Here is a 12,152-nt window from a genome sequence, read left to right on the forward strand (position 1 = left end):
GCTAGAATAAACTCACCAACAGGCGTAGAGATGTTGAATGGTTCACTAAGTTGCTCAGGAATAACATCAAAGTTCATAGCAACATAAGAAGTTACAAAAGATAAACTCGCTCCTGGATCTAACAAGGCATAAACAGTAAAGTCAAAGACTTGAATCATACCAGTGATAACATCTGGTGAATCCTCTTGCTCTTGGCGACTGTTGATAGCATATAAGCGGTTTCTTCCTCCGCCAGTACTGGAAGTAGCACCTCTAGGTGCAACTCTGTCTGGTGGAGCAACTGAAGAAGATTAGGCTCTATGGCCCCCATTACCATTTCCTGTTTGTTCTTTGGGCACTCTCACATGAAATGCCCACTCTAACCACACTTGAAACAACCAGTGGAGCCCTCACGACAAACACCTGAATGGTTTCTACCACACTTGGCGCATGCAAGAGGCTTACTACCCCCTTGTGCCACGCTACCCTGAGAATAAGCAAGTTTAGCTCTGAAGTTCTGATTATTGTACTCGCCTTTGTTCTTAGGTGCAGGTGCACTAGCAGATGATGGAGCAGGGACCTTCTATTTCTGTTGGAAGGATGACCGGTTGGCATTACTTTTCTGTTGCCCGGACTCATTCCCTGTCTTAGCCCCCTTGTTCTTGAACTCCTCTCTATCCCTAAGCTTCTCTTCCTCTACCTGCTGCACATAGACCAACAACCTCGAGATATCCATGTCCCCAATAAGCATTGTTGCCCGGCCCTCCTTGCTTGACAAGCGACCCAAACCAGTAACAAACAAACTCATCCTACTCCTCATGTCCGCAACCATTTCAGGAGCATTGCGAGACAGTTGGGTGAATTTCAACCCATATTCATGAACGCTTAGAGAATCCTACTTAATTGTGAGGAACTCACGTACCTTAGCCTCTTTCAGTTCCCGGGGAAAGAAACGTCCCAAGAAAGCCTCTTTAAAACATGCCCAACTCACAGGTGGTGCATCCTCAGTCCTACCCCATTTCCACTTATCAAACCAAGTTTTAGCAACATTTTTCATCTGATATGCAGCTAGCTCAACTCTCGCAGTATCAGTAACATGCATCACATCGAACACCTTTTTCAATTCCTCAATGTAGTTCTTTGGATCCTCTACAGTTCTCAAACCAGTGAAACTTGGGGGATTCATCCTCAAGAACTTACGAATTCTTGAAGTGTCAGCCTTTTCTTGTTGAGCTCCTCTCTACTACCCAGCTTGGTTAGTCACAACTTGACTAAGCATGCTAATAGCCTCTCTTAACTCAGCATTAGTAACTTCTCATTGCGGTTGCACTTCAGGTGCATTGGGTAACCCTTGCTCCTCAACATTACGCCTAGCAGGACGTCCTCTACCAGCTCTTCATGGAGACATAGTTATCTAAAAACACGCGCAAGCACGAATTAGAGGGAAACTTTTTAGAGATCAAACTCTAACGCATGAAATTAGTGTGAAAGAAGTGAGAAATTTTCCTAAATGTTTTAGCCTCCTAATTATAGATGTGGCGCGCTTCATATCGATAAATAGGACTCTACAGACACGACTTCATAGACTCCTTAGAAATTTTGAACTATGTGCTCTGGTACCAAGTTTGTCATGCCCCGAGCCTACACCCTGGGCGGGACTGGCACTCGAAGACCATTGTTGGCCCTAAGTGAACCATTGGTCTGGCTTACTTAACTCAGCGGAAGACAACATTCATATCTATAATGATCAGCGAACTTAACTGAATTGAATAAAGAAATAACTGAGAATGTTTTAAAGATTAAACATTCAACTTGGCCAAAAGTGGCAACCCAAGTCTTAACAATAAGAAAAGATAATGAAAAGACCCAAAGGACTAACATTTGACTGTCTATGAAGCCTCTAAAACAACTGAGATGGATGTTGGGACAACCCCCACAACATCCTAATGAACTAACTAGAAAGCAATAAAAAAGAGTCATCTGGAATGCAAAGAGGCTCACTGACTGACTCTGAACTGCTCACTGGATCAACAGTGCACTGGAATGCCGATCATAGTTACCTGTGTCTGCATCATAATAAGATGTAGGCCAACTAGCATCAGTACATTGAATGTACGAGTATGCGAGTTGGAATGCTAACAAACATAGGCTTGAAAGGGAATCTGAAAGAAACACTTACCTTGGCTCTTCTCAACTCATGAATACTTACTGAACTCATTTCAATATAAAGCAGTTTAAACAAGCGCAATATAAACAAAAGATGTTTAAAAACATGATGTCAACTCTGTCTATGTACAAGAATACAACATAACTCTGAAATGTATGTAAAAATACAATAAACTAATGTATATAAAAATATAATAACTTCTGTGAGAGTCTCTCTAACCGACAACCATCACATAAGAGCTATAGTGATAACTCAACTCTTCTATTTTCGATTCAAAACGAAGAAAGGATAAAATAGAAATTACTTACTTGAAATCCAATTCTAAAAGTCAAAGATTAAAATCACGAAAATAAAGTAATAGTAAAGAAAAGTCATAGTAAAATACAATGATTTTTCTAAAGTATATTTCAAATTGGAGTAATCATTTAAGTATCTTGTATAATACTCTTGCCCTAGATCCCTATTTTCTATTCTACCCCCATTCCTCTATGATTAATATTCAGTTAATTCGAACTTGAGCCCGAATGTTGAATCGACTTTTTTTATTCTTTCTTTTTCCTCCCTTATTCTAAAAAGGGAAAAAAGAGAAAAGAGGGAGAGAGGGATTCATCACCAATCGCCAAAGGTATAGAACCTGAACTAGTAAGTGGATCCACTAGTCTATTGTGAAAAGAGTTCGTCTAAAAAGTACGACCCTTTTCTACCCATGGTGGCTACATGGTTTATGGGGGATGTGAGTTGTCTGAACTCTCCCCCCATATCGGTGCTCAATACTACTCCCAAAATATATTAGCTCTTTATGTTTTAAAAACATACTTCTTATGTGATTTGAGATTAGTGCTCAAAAACTTAGCTCGAAGTCTATCTTGGAAATCTCAGTTTCCCTGCATGCTTCATTTAGAAAGCTATTACTCTTTTCTAAAAACTATCCTGAATGCTCTTTGGAAATCTTAGTTTCCGCTTTTATTTAAAATGTGAAAACATTTTTAAATCTCTTTGGGAATACATAGTCCCCGTATACTTCTTTGAAGAAAAGAACTTCAACTTTACTCTTTACTAAACTCAAAACTTAAATCTTAGAACAAAGTTAAAATGTTTGTAAAACACTTATGAAAACTTGAAATGAACTCCTCTTACTTGACTCTTGACTTTGATCTTAACTGCTCTTGACTTGACTCTTAACTGATCCTTGAATTGAATAATAGATTCAAGGATTAAGATTTGAGTATGGAAAGATCTCATGTTGTTTAGGAATGATTCTAGATAGCTAAACATGAGAAAAAAACCGAAAATCAATATTTAAAGGTGGGTCCACGACGCGGAGGCATAATTTAATTTGGGTTCCGAAAACGTCTTTTGAGGCAGAACACCTTGTGTTAGCTCCGCGACGCAAAGCTGAAATTTCAATTCTGGGAACAGGTTGCGCGACGCGCTCCCATGTTCAGATTTTGCCCGTCGAAATTTCTTCTTCGTTTTTCTTCCCCAATCCACCCAAACTCAATTCTTTTTCTTAAATCACTTTTAGATACAGATACCCAGCAATGTACCTAAAAATGTAACTCGAAACGACCCTATAATGTGACGTAACGAACTCAGAAACTTCCCAACTCAGTCAAATTCAAGAACAATATATGAACTCAAGAATAGGTATCAAGATCATCAATATTCAAATGCTTTTAGGACGAATCCAAACTGAAATAAATATGCTTGGCATGTGGGAGAACGATCCCAACGTTATGAGAGCCTCACATAACTGATAGAAGTAAATCATTGGCGAAACACCAAGTTCCTTGATCGATCTTGATGAATTTGCCTTTTTCTCCTTCTTCTTTTCTCTTCTCCTTTCTCCTTAGCCCTAGTGTGAAATCCCAAGTTCTAAAACTGACTAAGTTCTGAATTGACCCATATGAAACTCCTAAAATTGGATTAAAATAATAGGGCAGTGAAAAGACTAAAATACCCCTTATATTTCCGGATTGGACATTTCCCTAATTCAACAGCCCAACTTCCAAAGGGGATAACTTGCTCATACAAACTCGGAATTGCGCAAACTTGGTGGCGTTGGAAAGATCATTCCAAGAGCTTCCCAACCATATTTGGAACTACACCTAACTCATCTTGAGCTAGTAGTTATTGTCGTCTAAAGTTGACCAAAAATTCAACTTTAGCTTACTTACAATTTTCCAGATTTCCTTGTACTTTCCAAAAATAACTATTTCCAGATTTTAAACTTCTTTCTAGTTCTTTCTAGTTGTGAGATGTTACAAAAACTCAAGTGTTGGCTTTGAAAAACTTCTCCAGATTTATAACTCAAAATAGGGTTCATGATGAATTATAGACATGAACAAATCAACTCAAAGATCTCAATAAAAATATAGAAACTGAATATTTAGGAACAGAATTTCAAAAGACTCAAGAATTCAAGAACTCAAAATTAACTTATATCAAGAATACTCAAATCTAGGGGTAGAATCCTAGATTTCTCTTTTACTGATTTGAAAGTAGATGTAGGGTGTGAGGACGAACTAGTTCAACACTATGATAGCCTTAAATACCTCGAAGAACAAGGTTTTTGAAGAATCTTTGAAGAATTTTGAAGAATCTTGAAGAATTTTGAAGAACTTCATTAGAAGTCTTGAAACCCTAGCTTGAAGGTAAATAATCAAGAAAATCTTTCTTGAGATTCTTGAATTAGTTTCTTGAAATCTCTATGGCCAAAAATAATGATTTTCATTAGTGATTCTTGAAGAAGAATCTTGAAAAAGATTGAAAGAATCTTGAATGGAGTCTTCTACTTTGATTTTTATTTTAGGTTTTGTCTTAGGGTTTGAGAGAGAAGAGAATGATGGATTAAGAGATGAAAATCTGGTTGTTTTGGGTCTTTAATTAGTAAAGAAATTCGTTTAGGGTTATCTTGGAGGTAAAAAGACAAAAAGACAAAAAGACCCTTTTAAATGTTTTTCCGTCGGCTAATTCGTCACTGCAGTGTATCAGTTACTAAAATATTCATAACTTTTACTCTGAAATGGGATCGATGCGAAATTGGTGGCGTTGGAAATAGATTCAAATACCTTTAATTTGATAGGTTATGAGCCACGTAACTCTTTATATTCTAAGAGATATGGTCGTTTGAAGTTGACCCAAGTAGAATCCTACCTCTAAACTTAATCAATAAGGAAACTTTCAACTCTACTGTGTGCTAGGGGATTCTAGTGACCTTAATTCATATTCAAATCATTCCTACACTGAAGAATTTAACTTTCCACATATGGGTAATTTATGAATCACCCGATATGACCCTATAAGTAAATGAAGAATGGTTCGAGTCTTAACTTAAGAAATTTTTGGGGTGTTATAGTGATATATAAAAATACACTTACTCAATATCTTTGAACTCATAACTCATTTAGAAATCAAAGTTTCTCATTTATCAATGTAAAAACTGATACCTTTGGGAACACTTAGTTCCCTTTACTCTTACTCAATTCATATTTGAAAACTCTTTCTCAAAAATTAATAACTATTTAGCATACCAAAATCTGTAACAATCATATGAAACAGAAAGGAAAGAAAATCGAGGCCACCGAATGTACAGTGTCCCATTAAAAAATTATTCCCCTCTAGTATCCGAGGTTTAATGGAATATATTCTCCCAGGATAGGATGATTTTTTCACCATATATTGCTACCCAAAATAATGGTGCCAGCAAGCATGGCAGTAAAGTACACGAATATTTAATTATGCAGAAGAAGAAGTTCAGAAATTTCATAAGTGAAAAGTCTGAGGAATCACAGATATTTATAGCCAAAAAGCATTATTTCCAAAAGCTTGCAACCTTTTTGAAACCACACGACCGTTCATGAAAGTTTAAAACCTTCAAGAACAGTCATGGTTGTTCCTGAAAGTTGCAACCTTTCCAAACAGTCATTTCCAACGGTGGGGAGTTCAACTAAAACGGAAAAGACATTTTAAAACACGGGGTCGCGTGGATCCGAGTTGGGTTGGATCGTTTCGGTTAATTAATTAAATAATTAAACTTGGTTTGGCCATTATTTAATTTAATTTAATTTAATAAATAATTAAAACAAACTTTGTCCAAAAACTAATCTCTCGATCATTTTCCAAAGCCAAAATTGTAGCCAATGGAGCGATAACAACGACGACGTGAGGGGGTCCCTCTTTCCAACCCTTTTAACAAGTAGAAGTGTTTCTCCATTTAAGCACTTTAACTTTTCTTTCCACCACCAATGAGGAAGAAATGTTTTTTCTTACTAAATCATAAGAGAACCTTTCAAATTCCTCTTTTCATCTTTCCTTGATTTTCCATTAATTCTTACTATATACCCAACAAAAAACTCTATGAAGAGTTGAGCATAAATAAAGGTGAAATCGTCTAGAATACTTACGCACTTAAAGAGCAAAAAAGCAATTGGCATATTGACTTTTCTGAGGTGTTGCTGAACTCTTAAGTTACACTTTGAAGAACCAGGTACAAAGTTTATGTTCTAAGAAGTTTTTCTTTGTGCTTTGATGTATCGTTAGTTCAGTGAGTTATAAACTAAATTAGGATTATAGTCTTCAAGTTGTGGGAAACTCAAAGACTTGGGAACACACACCTTGGAGGCTTGTGCTAGTGTATGAATTATTTGATTATTCCTTAGGGTACATAGTTTTATAATCTATTTTGTGGTAAGACTCGTTGGTATTTAGTGAAATTGGGAGTAAATCCGGTTATGAAACCGGTCATGATTTTTACACCTTTTGAACCAAATATTTTCAGGTAAAATACTATGTTTTTACTTCACTATCTTTACCTCTTAATTGAAACATGTTAAGCAACTTGGTTTATTTAGATAAAAAATAAAGTTGAGTAGTATAATTCTAGGTCGTGTAATTCATCATTGCATCTACATCTAACTCCATCACATATGTTATCTATTTTTCCCCTATATAATTTGACTTCAAGCTAGAACGATTTGGCTTCACAAAATTTACTTTGGCTTCAAGAAACACTTGATCATCACAAATATTTTACATGGCCAAATTTAGATCATATCTTAATAGTGATACAACCACCATCATTACTTTTCTATCCTATTGTTTTAAAAAAACCTCACTATCTATCTACTTCTCACCATTATTCGTAGCCATTTTTGCTTAGTGTGCTAACATCAATTCTAGTAAGTATATTTATTTCATTCTTTTAGTGAAAGCTCCCTTTTCAACTTTTGCGGAAATTAAAAGTTAGGTAAAAATTGGACCCCCGTTTATTTCATGCCTACCGCCAATCAAGCTCTTGCCTTTTCTTTAGTTAATTAATATAATGACACAACGTTCATAATTGTGTGGAGCTCACTTTTGCTTGTTAAAGAGATAAACATTTCCTTTTTTCAAATCTTGCCAAACTTTTATCACATGACACGACCACTATGCCTTCAAAGCTATACGTTTCGTTTTGAGATTGTGTTTGGTTAATTAATTTGAAAAATGTTATTATTTTAAATATTAAAGCAGTAATTTGTATTTGGACAATAACTTAAGACTTAAATGTACTTTTGAAGGAGAAAAAATGTTTTTTTAAGCTTGACTAAACACATTAAATATTTAAATAAGCATTTTTGGCTTATTAAAAAATTGATCAAAGAAACTGTTACTTGTTTTTAGACAATTCTATTCTAATGTTAGTTTCATCAATTAACGGAAATAAACAAAAATTAATTCCATTATATAAAAACGTAAAATAAATTTATCAATTTAAGAGTGAGAATAATGTAAAAATAAACTCGACAAATTTTGTGGGGGGGGGGGGGGGGCTGAATGTAACTTGGTCACGTGATTTTGAATTTTAGACATATGAACCAACAAACATTATTACTTACACTGGATCATTGTTACCCATCGTATTGTATTGTATCGTGTATTGTATTGTATCGTTACTATACATACAATGTTTGTTTTGATTTGTTGTTTAAAGCTACCCTTTCTTGAAGAAAGAGAACCTGGGCCCAGGTCCTAGCTTCTTTTTTTTTTTTTTTAGAGAGGAATGATTGTTACTTAAAATGTATTATATTGTATTATTAAATTTCGTTGTTACGTAACAATGAAAACCCCTATTTTATGGAACAACCTATTTGGTGTGTTCCCATTGTTACTTAATTTCATTTTCCAATTATATCTTTACATAATATTTCAAAATACTATTTTATCCTTTACCTTATATTATTTAATTCTAGTCAAACCTCCTACCCTAGAATAATTAAGGATATTTTAGTAAATTTATAAATTACAATACAGTACGATACAACCAAACCAAACAATTAAAATGTTATTAAACAACAACAAACAATACAGAGTAGCCAAACATTGTATCTATCATACAATACAATACAATACAATACAATAGAGTACAATACAATACAATACAATACATTATAAAATAATGGGTAACAATGATCCAAACAGAGTTAGTATTTCACATTCACAGTTTTAAGAGAAAAAAATTTGGTCCTAGCGGCGTATTTTGGGTTACTCAAATTCACGCGAATTCATATTCTTCACTTTAAATTATATGTAGTATTATATGTTTTAAAAAAAAAAAATTATGTATGATTAATTAATTTGAGAATAAAAGGGATAGTTTTTAAGTAATTATAGTATCATTTCTTACTTGATTATATATATTGTTGTCTCATTAATATTATGACAATTAACATGAACCATATTATTAATTCTATATCTACTTCTTTCATTTCCCTTTCACTATTTTTATTTTTTTATTGTTGAATATTTTGAAGTCAAACTTTCTACATTATATAAATTTGTTGACTCTTTTTGTGTTTTGTGGTGTTTTCTTCAAATTTCAAGCACCGTAACAAGTCAATACTATTTCAATATCATTATATATATTTATTAAATTTAGCGCAACACTATTTTGATAGTATTATATCAATTCTTAAATTCTTGAGTCAAGTTATATATAATTTTCTAACTTTTTATTATATTTTTTCATGAGATTTGCTTACATACTACCTTCTTCATACCTCATTTGTAGGATTATACTAAATAAATTATTATTGTTCAATTTATATATGACAATTAAAAAAAATAAGATTTTTCTATGAAATTTGGCCTCGATAAGCGAAAAGGATTTGCTCCTAGCTTGTTTAACAAGAATAGCCAAAAGTTGGGGTGTCAAATGGGAGGGTTGAGTTGAAATTGGAGATATTAGAATGGGTTGAAATAAAAATTGGGTTGGGTCTTGACCCGCCCAAGTTTACTTTGGACTCAAATGAGTTGGGCTAAAAATTGGGTCATGACCCACTCAATTTGACCCGCTTAATCTCAATAATTTTACATATTGCTATTTAACTTTTAGAACCACAATTTAAATTTCAAATCAAGAAAATTTTAAAATAGAATTTACAAATGGATAGTAAATTCTAAAAGTGTAAAATAGATAGTAATTCATACCTTCAATATAGAGCATACATTCATCAAATACAAATATAAAAAGTTTTAAAATGAGTTGAAATTGGAGAATAAATTGGACTCAATTGAGAATTCTCATTAAATGGATTAAGACTTCAATGAGTTGAGATCGAACCCAATTCAAATTATCTTAAGTCCAACCCTTAAAATTTTGATTAAACTAAACAGATTATCTATAGTTGAGCTCTTTTTTGACACCCCCACCCAAAACAATACATGTGTTTGACCAATAACGAGTTTCATTAGACAACGAGCCTACATGTAGGACTATGTAAACAATTCACTTTCAAATTGATTAATTTGTAGAAAGAATATTTCTCAAACACTAGTGTATTGCATTATATTTTATGATATTATTTATCATAAATTACAGATATTTATAAACAAAATTCCGACACAATGACTGAAACCTCAACTACAGCAACAGCAAAAGCACAAGAGTCCAAGAAAGTTGATTAATTGGAGGCAATAGAAACAATAGCAGACAAAAGGAGGAGTTTCGTGTAAAAAAAAAAAATAGTTATACTTGAAAATATACAAGCGTAAGTCTCATAGAGGTAAATATAAGAATTCAAACAATACAAAAGAATCATAGATTGTGGATTGACAGTTAATAACGGCAAAGTAGGAAAATAATTTCTTTTAATTTGGCCTTACAAATCTTGCCGCTTGTTATTTCCACGAGGTAATAATAAAATTTAAATATATATTACTATCTATTCTTTCATATCCCAGTAAAATTTTATTGAATATATTATTGTTGGTTACGTACTAATGTTGGAGCTTTGATGTGAAGTAGCAATATTCAGCAAAAGGGCATGTTATCCAACAATGATTTTGGGTGAATATGTGTCTCACATTGATTGTTGTGTTATTGTGTGCGTCCAAATATACACTACTGTACTAGTACAGTAATACAGTATTCTTTTGTTGGCTTTTTTTAGTTGTACGATCAGGCAATGAATAGTTTAAGAGTAAAGTATTCCTGCTTAATTCTCGGAACATGTTCCCTAAAATTTAAATTTGTGCATCTGCACATTCTCAAATTTTCATCATTTCCCTTGTTTAGGTAAGTGACAATATTCTCAAGTTTGAGTTGTCGGCTACCCAAAACGCCTTTGGTTTTTCTTTAATTGCTGTTTTAGCATTTTTATTGTCTTCTAATCTCATAATGAAACATGATTAAACGTCTGGTTTGAGTGAAATGACCCACATTACCCACTTCAACTTTTTTTTAAATATATCTGTGGTATTTTGGTTCTATCGAAACGCAGTGATAAAATTATTCTTCAATGTATATCATGGACGTCTAGATCTAGTTTTTGTGGGAGAAGTCCAAGAAGATAAAGGGTCAGAATATGGATGGATACCTTCTGTTTATTTAGCATATCTTTAGTCTTCCTTTGCAGTTATGGATGTAGTAGGTTAGGTTTGCCTATGCAGCTGAGCTGAGGATGCATTTATTAGGAAAGACTATTCATTCCTAAATTTGTTAGCTGTTAAACCAGTTAGTTACATTTGATTAAAGTAAAGTTGGATATTCAGTAGAATTAAGGGTGAAAAGCCCAAGAATACGAAAAGAGAGTAGCTTTTTACACGTTGCTTGAAATGGGAAAAGATAGATAGATAGATAAGCGTTGGAATCGTGAACAAAATGGAATTGAGCAGAAGAGAAGGGGTCCATGTTCTCATCACGTGCTGCTGCCTCTCCTCACATAGATAATTAGCATTTTTTTTTTGTTTTTTTTCATTGTCCGGTACCATATTAGAGCTCGATTATTAAATTTGTATCGTATAGGTCTATTTAAGATAAGTTTTATTTGTTCAGAAATTAATTTCGAGATCTCTATTTAAAAAAAGAGTTATTAGTGTATAATATATATTAGTTTTGTTCTTTTCGAGCCTCTCACTTCACCATCTACCCAACACCCATTTTTGCTATTCCTCTGCTTTTGAGCCAAAAATCATTTCTGGTAAGTTTTTCACACTTGTAGTGAAAGAACGTCTACTCCTTATCTTCTTAAAGAAATACTATTACCAATTTTTTTAAAATATTAGTGTTTTCATATACTATATCACTGTAAGTAGTACTATTATCTTGGTGACCTGACCTGTATATTTTGTACATATATATAGTAAGTATTTGAGTAGAGTGGGGACTACCTACTTCTGGTCCTTACAATCGCCTTAATTTACGTGGGCTCAACTTTGGTGTGATTGATATGATAATGTAACTGCTGTTGAATCAATCTCACACTAGTACGTTTTCTTCTTCTTCTTCTTCCAACTCTGCTAATCTAACCATTTGTTGCACAAGAGTAAGTTTTTGCTTTCCTTTTCTATACTTTGTTATTAACGAAAGAAAGAAAGCTTATGAATTTCCATGGAAGTTTTACTTTTAGTGTACTGCATTGTGCACAATTGTGTTTAACCCAATAAGTGGCCAAGTGGGTTATATTAAAAAAAGGGGTTTGTTTCATGCCTTTATTCTTTTTTAATTTAGGGATTGATAGTGGTG

The sequence above is a fragment of the Solanum verrucosum genome, unplaced genomic scaffold (assembly GCF_900185275.1).
Source record: "Solanum verrucosum unplaced genomic scaffold, falcon-dt-bn FXZP01000207.1, whole genome shotgun sequence".
In the NCBI taxonomy this organism is placed as follows: Eukaryota; Viridiplantae; Streptophyta; class Magnoliopsida; order Solanales; family Solanaceae; genus Solanum; species Solanum verrucosum.